At 41.0% G+C, this 14,149-nt stretch overlaps 1 protein-coding gene across 2 annotated transcripts in view; it reads right to left on the bottom strand.

Annotated features, from left to right (window-relative positions):
- Positions 1 to 14,149, bottom strand: part of FAS (Fas cell surface death receptor) — a 223,176-nt gene that overhangs the window by 142,673 nt on the left and 66,354 nt on the right. The window lies entirely within an intron of this gene.

Raw genomic sequence — 14,149 nt, 5'->3', positions numbered from 1 at the left:
GATGAAAAGCATGAAGAGGCTCAAATCTGATCAATCGAATCCTAGTTCACCCAGTAAGGGAGCGAAAGGTAATCCCGACCCGATGGAACTGATACTTAATAAACTGGATGAAGTTAGGGAGCTAGCTAAGGCAACCAAAGATGAAGTGGCGGCTATCAGGCAGGATAATCGCGAAACCAATGCAAAATTGGTGGAGGCAGAGTCGAGGATCAGCAGGCTTGAGGATCTAGAAGTAAAGTCGTGTGCAGCCATCAACCGCTTATGCATATCATCGGATCAAACTATGCGGAAACTGGCGGAGTTGGAAGACAGGAACAGACGGGGGAACCTACGCATTTTTGGCCTTCCGGAGGGGTCGGAGGATCAGCATGCTAGCTGTGGGGCTTTCCTGGAGTCTTGGTTTACCCAGGCTACTAATCTGTCCTTTCACCATCCACTGGAGTTTGATAGGGCTCATAGAGTGCCAGGCAAGATAAGTAAAAACCAGAAAGGGCCCAGAGCGATTGTGTGCAAGCCATTGCGATATCAACATGTGGAACAGATTCTTGACTTCATGAGGAAAAACAACCATATTTTATGGAAATCGGTCGAGGTATACATCTCACAGGACTACAGTAAAGAGACGGTGGAGGTTAGGAAAGCGTTCTTGGCACTGCGACCAATGCTAAAGAAAAGAGGCTTCCAGTATGGGTTTGCTGGCCCTGCAAAGTACCGTGTGTTGATCCACGGGTCTCTTCATTTCTTCTCTGATCCTTTGAAATTGAAACGCATGCTTGATGGCCCGGACGATCAGGACATGGATACAAGCGCCTCAATGGGGGCAGTAGCGCAGGCCTCAGCCTCAGGTTATAAGTGAACACAGTTCTGTACGAGCTAATGCTACTTGAAGGGGCAGGTTGCCTGGGGCATGTTCCCTGCCTCGAGGCTCTCTCCAAAGACAGTTCTATTGGCAGTATGCAGTTGCAGATGCTCAGAGTACTTGGCCACTTGATATGTTTTAGAATTATTACCTTTCGAATAGAGGGGTTTCAGTTTAACGGGCCAAGATTGCTAATGGTCATGTATAATGTTTCACAGGTTTCTTAAGTGGGTTTGTAGCGATTGACGGGGGTGGGCTGTTGTTTAAACGGCTGGTCTAGAATGGTTGATGAGGTGCCCGAAGGTTGCGCTGGTGGGGGGGGTGTTGATGCCTAAAGGGTGGTAACAGGCCTTAGTTTAAGGGGGATAGTTCCTCTGTTCCATGGTTCTTATCTCTCAGTAACAGCTATGCACGGGGGGGTTTCTGACGCATTCTCTTTCCAGTCACCATGTCTAACTCGTTCAGTTGGGGTGGGGAGGGTGGGGGGCTGGGGTTTTTTGGGTACGGGTATGTGTTCCTTGTTTTTTGCTTTTATTTTTGTTTGTTCCGGCTTGCATGGTCTCCATCTTCTTGCTTCTTGTGGGTGTGGGTGGTGCTGGGCACTACTGCGGCTTTAAGTGCGCTTACACTGTGAAGTATATGCTTGATGTGATGTTGATGCAACCTCCCGATGCTAAATAACTCACTTAGCTCGCCGATGGGAGTATGTAATTTGGACAGACTGAAGGTACTGTCGTTCAACGTTAAGGGCCTGAACCAGCCTGTGAAGAGACAGAAGATATTAGATTATGTTAAAAGACTGAGGGGTGATATCGTTTTGCTCCAGGAGACGAAGCTTTAAGCAAAGCAGTTTTACCACCTGAGGAATAAATTTTATAATGAGGTGGTGGGTGCAGAGGCTGTGAATAAAAAGAATGGTGTCCTGATACTTGTTGCGAGGAAATCTAAGGTGGAGGTTTTATCGTCTGAAGTTAGTGCAGATGGCAGATGGGTCACGGCCAAGATGAGTAAGGATAATACAGAGTTCTATGTTACTAGCGTGTACGCACCCAACACTAGCGACCTGGTCTTTTGGGACAAACTGAATAAACACCTTGAAACTATTCCGGACAATGCGTTGCACATAGTAGCTGGGGATTTCAATCTTCCAATAGATGCAATTTTAGATAGAGATTCACGCTGCATCTTTAAATCAACGAAAGCTCATAAAGCTTTTCTTAGTATGTGTAAGCGTTTCCACTTGGTAGATACATGGAGACTCCAGAATCCCACGGAGAGGGATTATACTTTCTATTCTCCACCACACGACTCATATTCCCGGATTGACTTCCTCCTTATCACACAGAATGGCGTTCCTAGATTAGACTCTACAACCATTGAGCCTTGTGTATTATCGGATCATTTGTGCATTTCATTAACAATTATGAATGTTAAACCATCCTCTCGTCAGACAGCTTGGAGGTGGATGTATGACGTTACAACGCACACTTTTACAACGCATGCACTTACAACGCATTTTTTACAACGCATAATCCATTACAACGCATGACATTACAACGCATGACACTACAACGCATTTTCAAAAAATACCTTTACAACGCATTGCCATTACAACGCATACTACCTTTACAACGCATACCATTACAACGCATTATATTAAATTACATTTAAGGTAAGTATTAGATAGTATAGGGGTAAAAATTACTATTCTAACTCCAGGGGGTGCAACAGTAGGGTAAGTGTTGGATAGTATAGGGGTAAAAATTACTATTCTAACTCCAGGGGGTGCAACAGTAGGGTAAGTGTTGGATAGTATAGGGGTAAAAATTACTATTCTAACTCCAGGGGGTGCATCAGTAGGGTAAGTGTTGGATAGTATAGGGGTAAAAATTACTATTCTAACTCCAGGGGGTGCATCAGTAGGGCAAGTGTTGGATAGTATAGGGGTAAAAATTACTATTCTAACTCCAGGGGGTGCATCAGTAGGGTAAGTGTTGGATAGTATAGGGGTAAAAATTACTATTCTAACTCCAGGGGGTGCATCAGTAGGGTAAGTGTTGGATAGTATAGGGGTAAAAATTACTATTCTAACTCCAGGGGGTGCATCAGTAGGGTAAGTGTTGGATAGTATAGGGGTAAAAATTACTATTCTAACTCCAGGGGGTGCATCAGTAGGGTAAGTGTTGGATAGTATAGGGGTAAAAATTACTATTCTAACTCCAGGGGGTGCATCAGTAGGGTAAGTGTTGGATAGTATAGGGGTAAAAATTACTATTCTAACTCCAGGGGGTGCATCAGTAGGGTAAGTGTTGGATAGTATAGGGGTAAAAATTACTATTCTAACTCCAGGGGGCGCAACAGTAGGGTAAGTGTTGGATAGTGTAGGGGTAAAAATTACTATTCTAACTCCAGGGGGTGCAACAGTAGGGTAAGTGTTGGATAGTGTAGTGTAATATTATGCGTTGTAATGGTATGCGTTGTAATGGTAGTATGCGTTGTAATGGAATGCGTTGTAAAGGTAGTTTTTAAAAATGCGTTGTAGTGTCATGCGTTGTAATGTCATGCGTTGTAATGGATTATGCGTTGTAAAAAATGCGTTGTAAAGGTAGTGCGTTGTAAAAGTTGCGTTGTAAAGGTTGTTCCCCTTGGAGGTTGAATGATGAAATCCTAACTAGTGACAAGCACCGGTCCACAGTCCAGGAGGCGATATCCTCCTACCTTCAGATTAATAAACAAGGGGACACGTCCGATCTCATTAGGTGGGAGGCTCTGAAAAGTTCTATAAGGGGAGTGTGTATCAAAATTAGGTCAGAGATGAATAAATCTTATAATGAGAAGTTGGAGGCTTTGGAGATGGACATTAGGAATCTAGAGAGTAAACATCTAAAAGATAGGGATGAGATGTCTCTTGCTGCGTTGGCGAATAAAAAATATGAATATAATAAAATAGTTAGTGAGAGAGCGGGAGTCTGGCTTGACAAGGGCAGGCGATTTAAGCTTTGTGAGTCTAATAAGGCAGGTAAGTCCCTCGCCTCATACTTAAAGTTCAAGGTTCAGAAGAACTCTATTAATGTCATTAAGGATGCATTAGGGCACTCGCATTCAGACCCTGACAAAATAACGGAGGTGTTTAGAGTGTTCTACGAGGACCTCTATGCAAAAAATGAGGCGGTGGAGGAACCTAGAATTAAGGAATACTTAGATGAGTGTGATCTCCCACAGCTTTCGGAGGAGGACCGGGTCAATCTTAATGGTCCAATTAGCTCTTCAGAGATAGAGGCTGCAATTAAACGCTTAAAAGTAGGGAAAGCCCCGGGCCCTGACGGATTCACTGCAAAATTTTATAAAACCTTCCCCTCCCTTTTGGTCGACCCCCTCCTACAGCTATTTCAAGGTGTTAATAAATCTGGTGAAGTTAGAGGTACTTTGGCTGAGGCCATAATTGCTGTACTTCCTAAAGATGGGAAAGACCCCTCGCTACCGAAAGACTATAGGCCGTTCTCATTGATTAATATTGATTGCAAACTCCTGGCCATGATACTTTCCGCCCGCCTGCAGGGGGTTCTCCCGAAGCTGATCCATCCATCCCAAGCTGGTTTCCTTAAGAATCGCTTGTCCAGTGACAATACAAGAATTCTGGCGCACGTACTAGAAAAAGCGAAACTTTTAGACACACCGACTGCAGCAATAACACTAGATGCTGAAAAAGCATTCGATAAGGTTGATTGGTCCTTCCTCCGTGCTGTTCTCTGTAAATTCAATTTAGGGGAGTCATTTACTAAACTGGTAATGTCCCTTTACTGCTGCCCTACGGCGCGTGTTAGGGCTGGTGGATCCTTTTCCTCTCCCTTCTGCTTACAACAAGGCACGAGACAGGGTTGCCCCCTGTCACCCTCACTGTTCCTGTTGGCGATTGAACCGTTCTTATATCATATACGGCATGACCCAAATATAGCGGGTATACCGTTTGGTGATTGCACTGTAAAATTAACGGCTTATGCGGACGATGTGCTGATAATGTCGGAAAGAGCGGATGAAGCGATTCCGGCGCTCATGACTGACATTGAGGAATTTTCCAGAGTCTCTGGATATAAACTCAACAAAGATAAAACGGAGGTCAAACTTTTGAACAGTGTTGGGGACAAGGGGATTATTGGAGAATCTGGGCTTACATGGCAGCCTCGGTGTTTTAAATATCTTGGGCTGGATTTTGATAAGGATCTGATCTCCACGCTGAAAGTAAATGAAGACTTGACCCTGAAAAAGATTTCTACATTACTAGACGGTTGGTCACCAAAGTTTCTCTCCTGGTGGGGCAGAGCAGAGACGCTTAAAATGATGTCGACTCCGTTGGTCAACTATCTGGCCAGTATGCTCCCTATGACGTTCTCTAATGCTTTTCTTACTAAGGTGGATCAGGTTTTTGGGAATTTTCTGTGGCAGGGCAAGAAGGCCAGAGTCTCACTGAAGAAATTACAATTAGCAAAAGACAAAGGCGGTCTGGGTCTCCCCTCCTTCAGGTGCTATCAGACAGCGTTTCTGTGCAAACAGGGTGCTCAGTGGCTGTTAAAATCCCCTACATATACACCACTATGGATTAATATTGAAGAGGCACTGGTGGATCACGCGCCTTTGGAGGCCCTCCTTACGATGGACCTGTCACACCTTCCTCATTCTAAATATATCATGCTTAATACTAGAAGGGCCTTACTTAGACTCGACCAAACACATAAAACAAGCCTGACATTTGCCAGATCTTCGTTTATGTCCCTGTGGAGGAATGCCCATCTTAAACATAAGGGTAGTAGTATATTCTGGGAGTCATGGTCCAAGAAGGGCATTAATTTGGTGAAGGACTTGTATGATGATGGGGTTCCGCTGCCATTCTCGACCTTACAGCATAGGCATGATCTTACCCCGATGGATTTTTATGATTTCCTAAAACTTAAATCGATTCTGACAGCGAATAGCTTCTCTCCTTATGTCCCTTGGCTAATACAGCATATCCCACGATTAATACATGATGGACACTTTGTGTCGAAGGTATATAAAATGTTGTTGCCCCTACCCATGAAAAAACACAAAAGAGTGGAAGGAGTATGGGAGGCGGAGCCAAATCTATCAGGTATATCCTTTGATTGGGAGGTGATTCATAAGTTAGCCCTTACACATAAAGTCTCACCCATTCTATTTCAGACGAAATATATGCTTCTCAACAGGGCCTTTTGGACGCCCGACAGGCTTTTCAGATGTAAATTAAGAGATTCCCCTGTGTGCTGGAATTGTCAGTCAGGTACTGGGGATCTTGCGCATATGCTCTTTTCCTGTTCTTCATTAGGGGATTATTGGGGGAGGATATTCGATTGCATTTCTCATGTTTTCAAGATAAAACCTATACAGGAATTTGTTTACGTCATTCTGGGGGCACTGGACCCACAAATAACTACTGACCAAGATCGCCAGCTGATGGATTTAATGTTAACAATGGCATGTAAAGTGATTCTTTGCAAATGGAAAAATGAGTCTGAAGTGAGCTTTAAAATCTGGCAGGAATGGCTATCTTTCCTGAGGGGGTCTAGCAATCCGGCGCTGCAGGCTTCTACCTGGAGCCCTTCAAACAAAAAGCTTTGGAAATCATTGGATGCATCCTCCTTTCATTACGAACCACCTTGAGAGGTATACTGTGGCTGGCCCCTCTGAGTGGGGTTGTTGTAAGGTGAGGCGTGACTGACCCATCGAGTCCCGGGGCGCTGCGCCCACACACGAAGCAATGTAATGGGAATGTACCTGTATTTGTTGATGCGAGCTGGAACGGGGTTTTATTCTTCATTTTATTTGTCTTGTCACTCATTTCTATTTTTTGTATTTGTACGTATGACATGACTATTTCGATCTTTGTACACGGAAGAGTTATTGTATTGTCTCTGTTACCTTAATAAAAACAATTTGAATTAAAAAAGAAATAGGCCAAACAGGTGTAGACCAATCTTACCCCATTTATCACAGAGAGCACACACACTTTACACTGGACAGCAGTGCTAAAGTGGCCAGAGGCCTAAAACCACCAACACCATGTCAGAAAAAAGGTTAGGAGAAAGGCAAAAAGTTTAGGGATGACCCTGCAAGAAGGTCGAAGTCCAACAAACATGTAGATCTACATTTTGGCCTGAAGGTTACAGAGAGAAGTTTCTGGAGAGATGGAAACCTACAGCGCAACTTGCCTCAAGTTTCAGAGTGCATACTGAGATGAAGTTCACTACCTAAAGTGTGTATTTGGTGGCTGACCATAAGACCCTCCTTGAACCTTTCAAGAATATCTGCTGTGACACTCTTGCTTTCTTTTCTTGGTGCTTTTTTAGTTTTAAAGAAGGTCTTTGGCCACCGTTGGTTCAGCACCAATTGAAAATATTAAGGTTGTGCGGTCAGGATTTGTGAATCTGGTATATATGCGTGGCCTTTTCTTTACGGGGTCAGTTATTCACATTCTGATGTATAGTTTAAATGGCAGTTGTTTGATTAGGTGGCATTCAACCATTTGACTTGTTGCAATGAGGTTAAGTGGGTGCTTTACATTTTGCGCTTACTGAGATCTAGTGGTTAAATGATATAATTTGCCAACAGTTTCTCTGATTTTTTGAAGTTTCATATACTGAGCCATCTATGACAAAATATTGCATAATTCTTTATGTCCAAATTCAAAACTGTTAGAATGGGCCTCAATAGCAAGAAAGACTGGGAAAAACTAATCTGATATATGTTCATGGTATATTTTTACCTCTAAAAGATGGCCGACACTATCTGTATCACTATTTTATGCTGAGTAACACAAATGTAGAATGAATGGAAAATGTCGCTATACATAAGGGGTTATTACAAGTCATAGCAAACTTTATGTTACAGTACATATTAGTTAACAGACATGTAAATAAGGTGAAGAAAAGCAATCTTATATTGCACACCAATGCTAACTTTGAGACATTCAAAGATGGCCGCCACGTTGGTTTGTAAAAATAAATTATAAATAAATCTGTGAACATTCCGATTAGTTTATATCCATTATTAATAACACCCTCCCGCAAAGATTAGCGATTATATATGTCTCAGTTTCTTCAATGTTTACTCTGAAACTTTAACCGCAAAAACACTGTCTCTTGCTACACCAAGTAACCATGTGACATCATCAAATATATTTAAACGACAACCCGGGAAAACGTTCTTACGTATCAAACCCGGAAGTCGTTCGTTGTGAGCAGGCAGGCCGTAAGAATTTTATCAGGTAAAAATCCGTTCTCATAAAGCTATTTAGCATTTCTAATATCGCGCTAACATCAGGGCCCGTTTTCCTGACTAAACATTTGAATGCTTAACACCATTTTTAACCAACCCATAACTATTGTTTATCTGCCTCCTACATAGAGTGAGATCAGGTATCGAGTCGATTGTACTAACAATGAAAAACGCATCTATTATGACCCGTCCAAGCCGATAATGTTTTCTGCCTTCAATATCGAGGGTGAACGGGCACCTAGCGAACTGTATTCATCACGACAAACATACTTGATATAATCTATCTAAGCCGATAATTTTTCTGTCAATGTAACAACTTCTGTCTTAAATATCGGTCATGGATATATTTGTCATTTATGAATATTAAAGAAACTATATGACACCCATAGCTGTTTACTTCTCCCAAGTGAATATTAAGTAACAAAATCTATACTTTGTTTCTAAAAAAATAAAAATGCTTACAATTCGTCTGCCTTTTTGAGGTAGATGTTAAATAACAAAACCTATAATCTTGTTTATAAAAAAATAAATAGTGCCAACAACTTGAGAAGTAGATTAATACGAGCTTTGAGCATGGGCCTGAAAACCGATATACAACATAAACTACAGAATACCGAAGCCCTCAATTATTAGCTCAACTTAATACCACTGCTCATAAAAGTAAATCACCATTTCAATCAACAATATATTATTTTTGTCTTTTTTTTGCAGATTTTAAATTAATTCCGTGTTGCAATATCGGGAAAGTGACACACAACAGGTAATCTTCTGTTGCGAATTAACCAAAGTTAAGTAGTTGGAAAACTATATTATTGTAGAATAAGATATATTCTTTATATTACAGTTTAATTCTGCCACTACCATCAAGTTTTTCTCCAAAAAAAGTGGGGGACAATCACATCTTGCACATTTTTGTTGATGATAGTAAAGTATAGCTTAAAGGTAAACATTCCACAGATTATACATACAGATACGCAATTCCTTTTAGCTTTAAATGGTCTTTATATAAATCTATGGTATTTTCACATTCTAGAATATTGGCTACTCCGCACTTACTGGTGGCTCCAACGAACGCGAACCAAAATTGTACAATGCTGTATAAAAAGGTACGCATAAAACACCGCCCCATTAAAGATATTAGCTTTAGGGTAAAACATCTTTGGGCATATGCCTTTTAATCAATGCAATATGCTTTTTTCAAAATACAGGTATTATCCTGTTTTTAATTACTTCCATATCAAAAAAGGAAGTTAGTCTGCTGATAAGGAAGTGAAAACTTTATTGACAAGAACTCTATAAGACAAGAACAAAGTTCCTACTGATCTAAAGTAAGGAACAACGATAATTTAATTAGATAATGAACACTTTTGAAGCCTTTCCAAAAACTTTCTTTTGTTTATGTTTAGACATCGTTGTGCTTTTAATATATCTGAACATAGAACGTAGAAGGTTCCCTTCTGATACAATACGAAGGATCACGACAATATTTGCATTAGGTATGTCAACATATTAATTATGACTAAAACAAATTATGGATCGTGTGTTAAGGCTCTATTAAGCCCATTTTTTGGGCTCAGCAGTCATTTTTTGTAATATGTGATAATTCTCTTGTAGTACACAATGGTAGATACATTGATAAAGAAATCTTAAATTGTTTTTTAATTAACTTACTGACATAGTTGAAATTGTAGATGATTTTTATGATTTAAAATGGAATTACGCTTAAATAAGGAAATCTAGCGTATTGTTATATTGTTTACAGGGAATTCTGTCATAGAGAAAGCTTAGCCCTGTAGAAGGTATTCATTTTCAAGTGTCACCGAACGCCGCGTCGACTGTTTGTTTCTCTGATTGGCGACACTGTGTGTTGCAATTATGAAATGATTTTATTGTATTTTTCTTCTGTGTACTTTTTAAACATAAAATACATTTTGACAATTTTTTATCATTGTTTTTTTATGGTTTTTTTATGTACAACATAACATATGCACAATTATCTGACTGCCTTATTATTAGTTTTTTTTTTAGTCCGACACATGATCCATACACTCTAGAGTAGGGACTCACTTTTGAATCTTCTGTCTAGACCCTGTCCCTACGTCTTAAAAATAGGGTCCTCCCTCTTGTTTTTTGCAAAATATTGCATACCACATACAGGAAGGAAGCACAGGAGGGTTAGTCTGTCAGTGCGTTGCGAGTGACAGGTGTGCGAGTGCCATGGCTCTGGAGTAGAGCATAAATATCTCATCACAATTTAGCATGTGTTTTTTTCATCAGATTATGTGTGTTAGTACGAAGTGCATTTTTATTGAGACATATTTAGTGATAGCTACCTGGCCCTTATCAAAGCAAGGGTGGCATTTGGTTACAAGTTTTCATTTTTAGTAACAGAAACAAACCACTGCAGAGAGCAGGGCATAGTGAAGTGGTGAACTGAAACTATATTTAACTCATGTGAAAGTACGGATATGATCAGAAAATAAAATATAATGAACACCAAACGTTTGTTAAGCACAGCAGAAGACCTCAAAGGAATGTGTAGCATTTTTGTCATCTCGAGTTACCGCAAAGCATTTATCATGAAATCGGAAATAGCAAGTACATTTTAGCACCTTGCTCAATGCACACTATACTCTGTGTTTGTGGTCATAAGCAATCATTAAATAAATCAGTACTTGCTGAAAGTTTTAATCCTCATTTGCTTTGATACCCAACACAGTTGATTAACTATGATTTGTAAAGGGAAAGGCCAGCAATGCAAACACCATGAAGCAATGTTGTAAACCAGGGTGCAGCTGATGTAAGTGTTGAAAGAGTTAAGGTGATGACTTGCAGTGTTACATTATAGTAAAGAAGGAAAGGAAGGGGCCTGCGGAGAACATTGCATGGATATAGATGAGTGATTAATCCAAAGAGGGCAGAAACTGAAGGGGCATGGAGGCTGAAGTATTCTACCATGCAGTAAGATGGGTTTCTTGATAAGAGGATACAAATGTAATAGGAATTTACATCAACCATTCTCTATCTCAAATTTCATTAAATTGATAAAGGGTCTAAAGATTGAATGGGCATAAATCTTCCATCCATAGAGTCGTCCTGTCTTCATTGCGCCTGTTCACCCCACGTCCCACTAGGTGTGCCTCATTGTGTGACGTCTGACCCCGTGGGTGACCCCGATTCCTCGCACTGTCCCTTACCTTGATTTAAGCTTCCTACACTGTCCTGATCCCTCTTCTTCTCACCTGCAGTCTGTCCTGCTCGCCTTCTCTGTCCTTGCCTGCGAGACACCTACCATGTTGGCTACAGTTTACAGCTTTATTTAATTAAAGATCATTCCAGTTATAAGGCTCGTTTATTATTCCTTCTTTCTACTCTTCTGTACCATGTAGAAATCTGAGACGGTCTTAGATCATGGTGCAGCATTATACATGCAACAAACTTTGCACGTCTCGAGAATATGGGTTACTGCATGCCATATGGCCTATGAGTATGGCTGCGTGTAGGTCTGTACAGAAGGGAGTCAGCTTGTTGGCTGGTCTGTGCATGTAGGTGGTTGTAGGAGAATTGGGCTGTGTGTAACATACAGGGCAGGCTATCCAGATATATTTTTGTCATAAAGCATAACAATACCTTTCACAGATGCTAGTGCACACAGGGGCGGTACAATGGATGAAGATAGTACCATATCGGTCCTCTGCTGCACATTTATGACACAGCAAATGACAGAGACAGACAACTAAGGTTTGGTTTTGGTACTTGTGTTTTATTTCATTATTTAGTTCTTATATTGACGTGCCGTGCTTATTTTAGACTGTAGTTCTTATAATTATCTCCTCATAACATGCCAAATGAATAAATGAGTACAACTTATTTTTTGCAAGGAATGAGCTTTCTAAAACAGCAATGTTAACCTTTAAACCAACATCCCTTCAATTTAAGTTAAAGGGCTGTAAAAAAGTAAAGAGATTTATTGTTAGTCTGGAAACTATTCTAGAGTTACAGATCTTTACTAAGGTAGATAATTGATTTGAGCTGGTGGTAAAGTACTGAATTTGGCTTAACGGTAATAGATTCATAAAAATAAGATTAATATTATAAACAAAGGCATAAAAAGAATAATTCTGGGGCCATATTATACATGGAGCCCCTGGGGAGCAACAGGCGTGGGCGCGGAACATTGTCCACCCCGGGGGACAATGGTATTACAAAAGGTGCCGCTGGCACTTGTGCGCCCCCTTCTGTAATACTGATAGCTCTGGTGTAGTGCCAGTGCTGTCTTTAGAGGACGTTCTCTCATTTGCATGAAGTGTGTGGGCCCCACGCAAATAAGTGTACGCCAAATTACCAATGCGGGTGCAGAGGCAAACAAGCCTTTGAGAGGTGCACCTAAAGTGCGCTACAAAAAGGTGGCAAACTTTCAGTGTGCCTCGTAAAGGTAGATCGCTGGAGGGGAGAAAGGGGGTCCTATGGGCCCCTCACTGCAGGCGGGTGCCGTCACTCACCGCACCCGCATGCAAGGGCACTGTGAAACAAGGAGCGGCTATAAAGCAGCCGCTCCGTATTTTACTTGAATGCGCTGCCCCCAGGGCAATGCGGTTTCAAGGTGCCCTGAGGGGAGCACAGTTACCATAAAAGGGCTCACTTTCCCTCTTTTCACCTGGTGCACCTGTTTTAAGGTGTGCTGTGGCGCAAACAGGGAAAGAGTACCTTTATGTTAATACGCACCCAGATAAACATAACTAAAGCAGTAATGTACAAAGCCAAAATCACATAACTCTTGATAGGCAAATTTGAAGAGGTCACAATGAGAACCAATGATAGACCTACCCCAACTTTTGTGTCCAAACCCAAATAACTCAAATTTGCAGATGAGATGCAGGGCCTACCAAATGCCATCATACTAGTTTTGGAGGGCACTTTTCAGAAATATGTAATATTTTATTCGTATTATTTTTGTAAAAGGTTGATGCTTTCAAACAATTTAGTCTCAAATCATATCAATAACCTACAGGAGATAGGGAAAGAATTTTGTAATAACTGAATTACTGTGTCTAATATTTCTACTATATTATGCTTTGTTATAATTCGAAAGATTACATTTTAAGTCTTCGAATTCAAAAGAATAATGTATGACGTTCAAAATGTGTAGCCAGTATTCTCAAATCGAGTACTCATAAAGTCTGGAGTCCACCTGGGCCCTTGCTCTGTAGGCAGGATGTCACTCTAAAAGCTCACATGCTTTCTCGATCAAGACAGACTATTATCATGTTAGGTCACTAATATTGTTCACTCATGTCTTTCCCAGTGATTATCTTGAGTAGAGCACACATGACATCGCAGTGGGGTGTGTGGCTTCATTTTAAGTGATGAAAACAAACTGAAATTCAGGACAAAAAATGTTTCCCTCATAAGAGGTACTTAGGATCAGGCATATTGGCATGATAAAGAATGGGGGACCTTTTCTCTTTCACTGTCAAAACAAAGGGCCTTGTACTGTGCAATAGCACACAACTGTGTTCTGACACGAAATCAGAAAATTCTGGGTGTAACCGTGAAGCAGACCAATCAACTCCTACCGTTCAAAATGTACAGCTGTCTGAGCTGTCAATTTCAAGCCATACTCGATCGGGGGCACTGGAGCACTCCCACAAGGTAATCACCAAATGTTACTTACCGCTTACTTTGTCAAGGCCTTTGTCTGGAATATGGAACATAATGTGCGCCGGCATTCCCAAAAACTCACTACAGCTACAAACTCAGGCATCCAGATTAAAGACCGGATTCAAAGTTCAGGGGTACTGGCATACACTCCAGTTTCTGGAGGAAGCATTTAGTCTGGGGCAAATCCACTGAAGCACTTCTTCCAGAAATCGGTCGACTTTCTATTACTGCCCAACTCTAAATCAGACCCTAACTTAACAAGCATTTGCAATGCAATAGGTCTCGCAATTGTGAGATTTTGAGCTACTGGCATTGTAAATGACAATGCCTTTTATTTATGTT

The sequence above is a fragment of the Triturus cristatus genome, chromosome 1_2 (genome assembly GCF_964204655.1).
Source record: "Triturus cristatus chromosome 1_2, aTriCri1.1, whole genome shotgun sequence".
Lineage (NCBI taxonomy): Eukaryota > Metazoa > Chordata > Amphibia > Caudata > Salamandridae > Triturus > Triturus cristatus.
The sequence above is the reverse complement of the archived record's forward strand: the minus strand, read 5'-3'. Positions and strand labels throughout refer to the sequence as shown.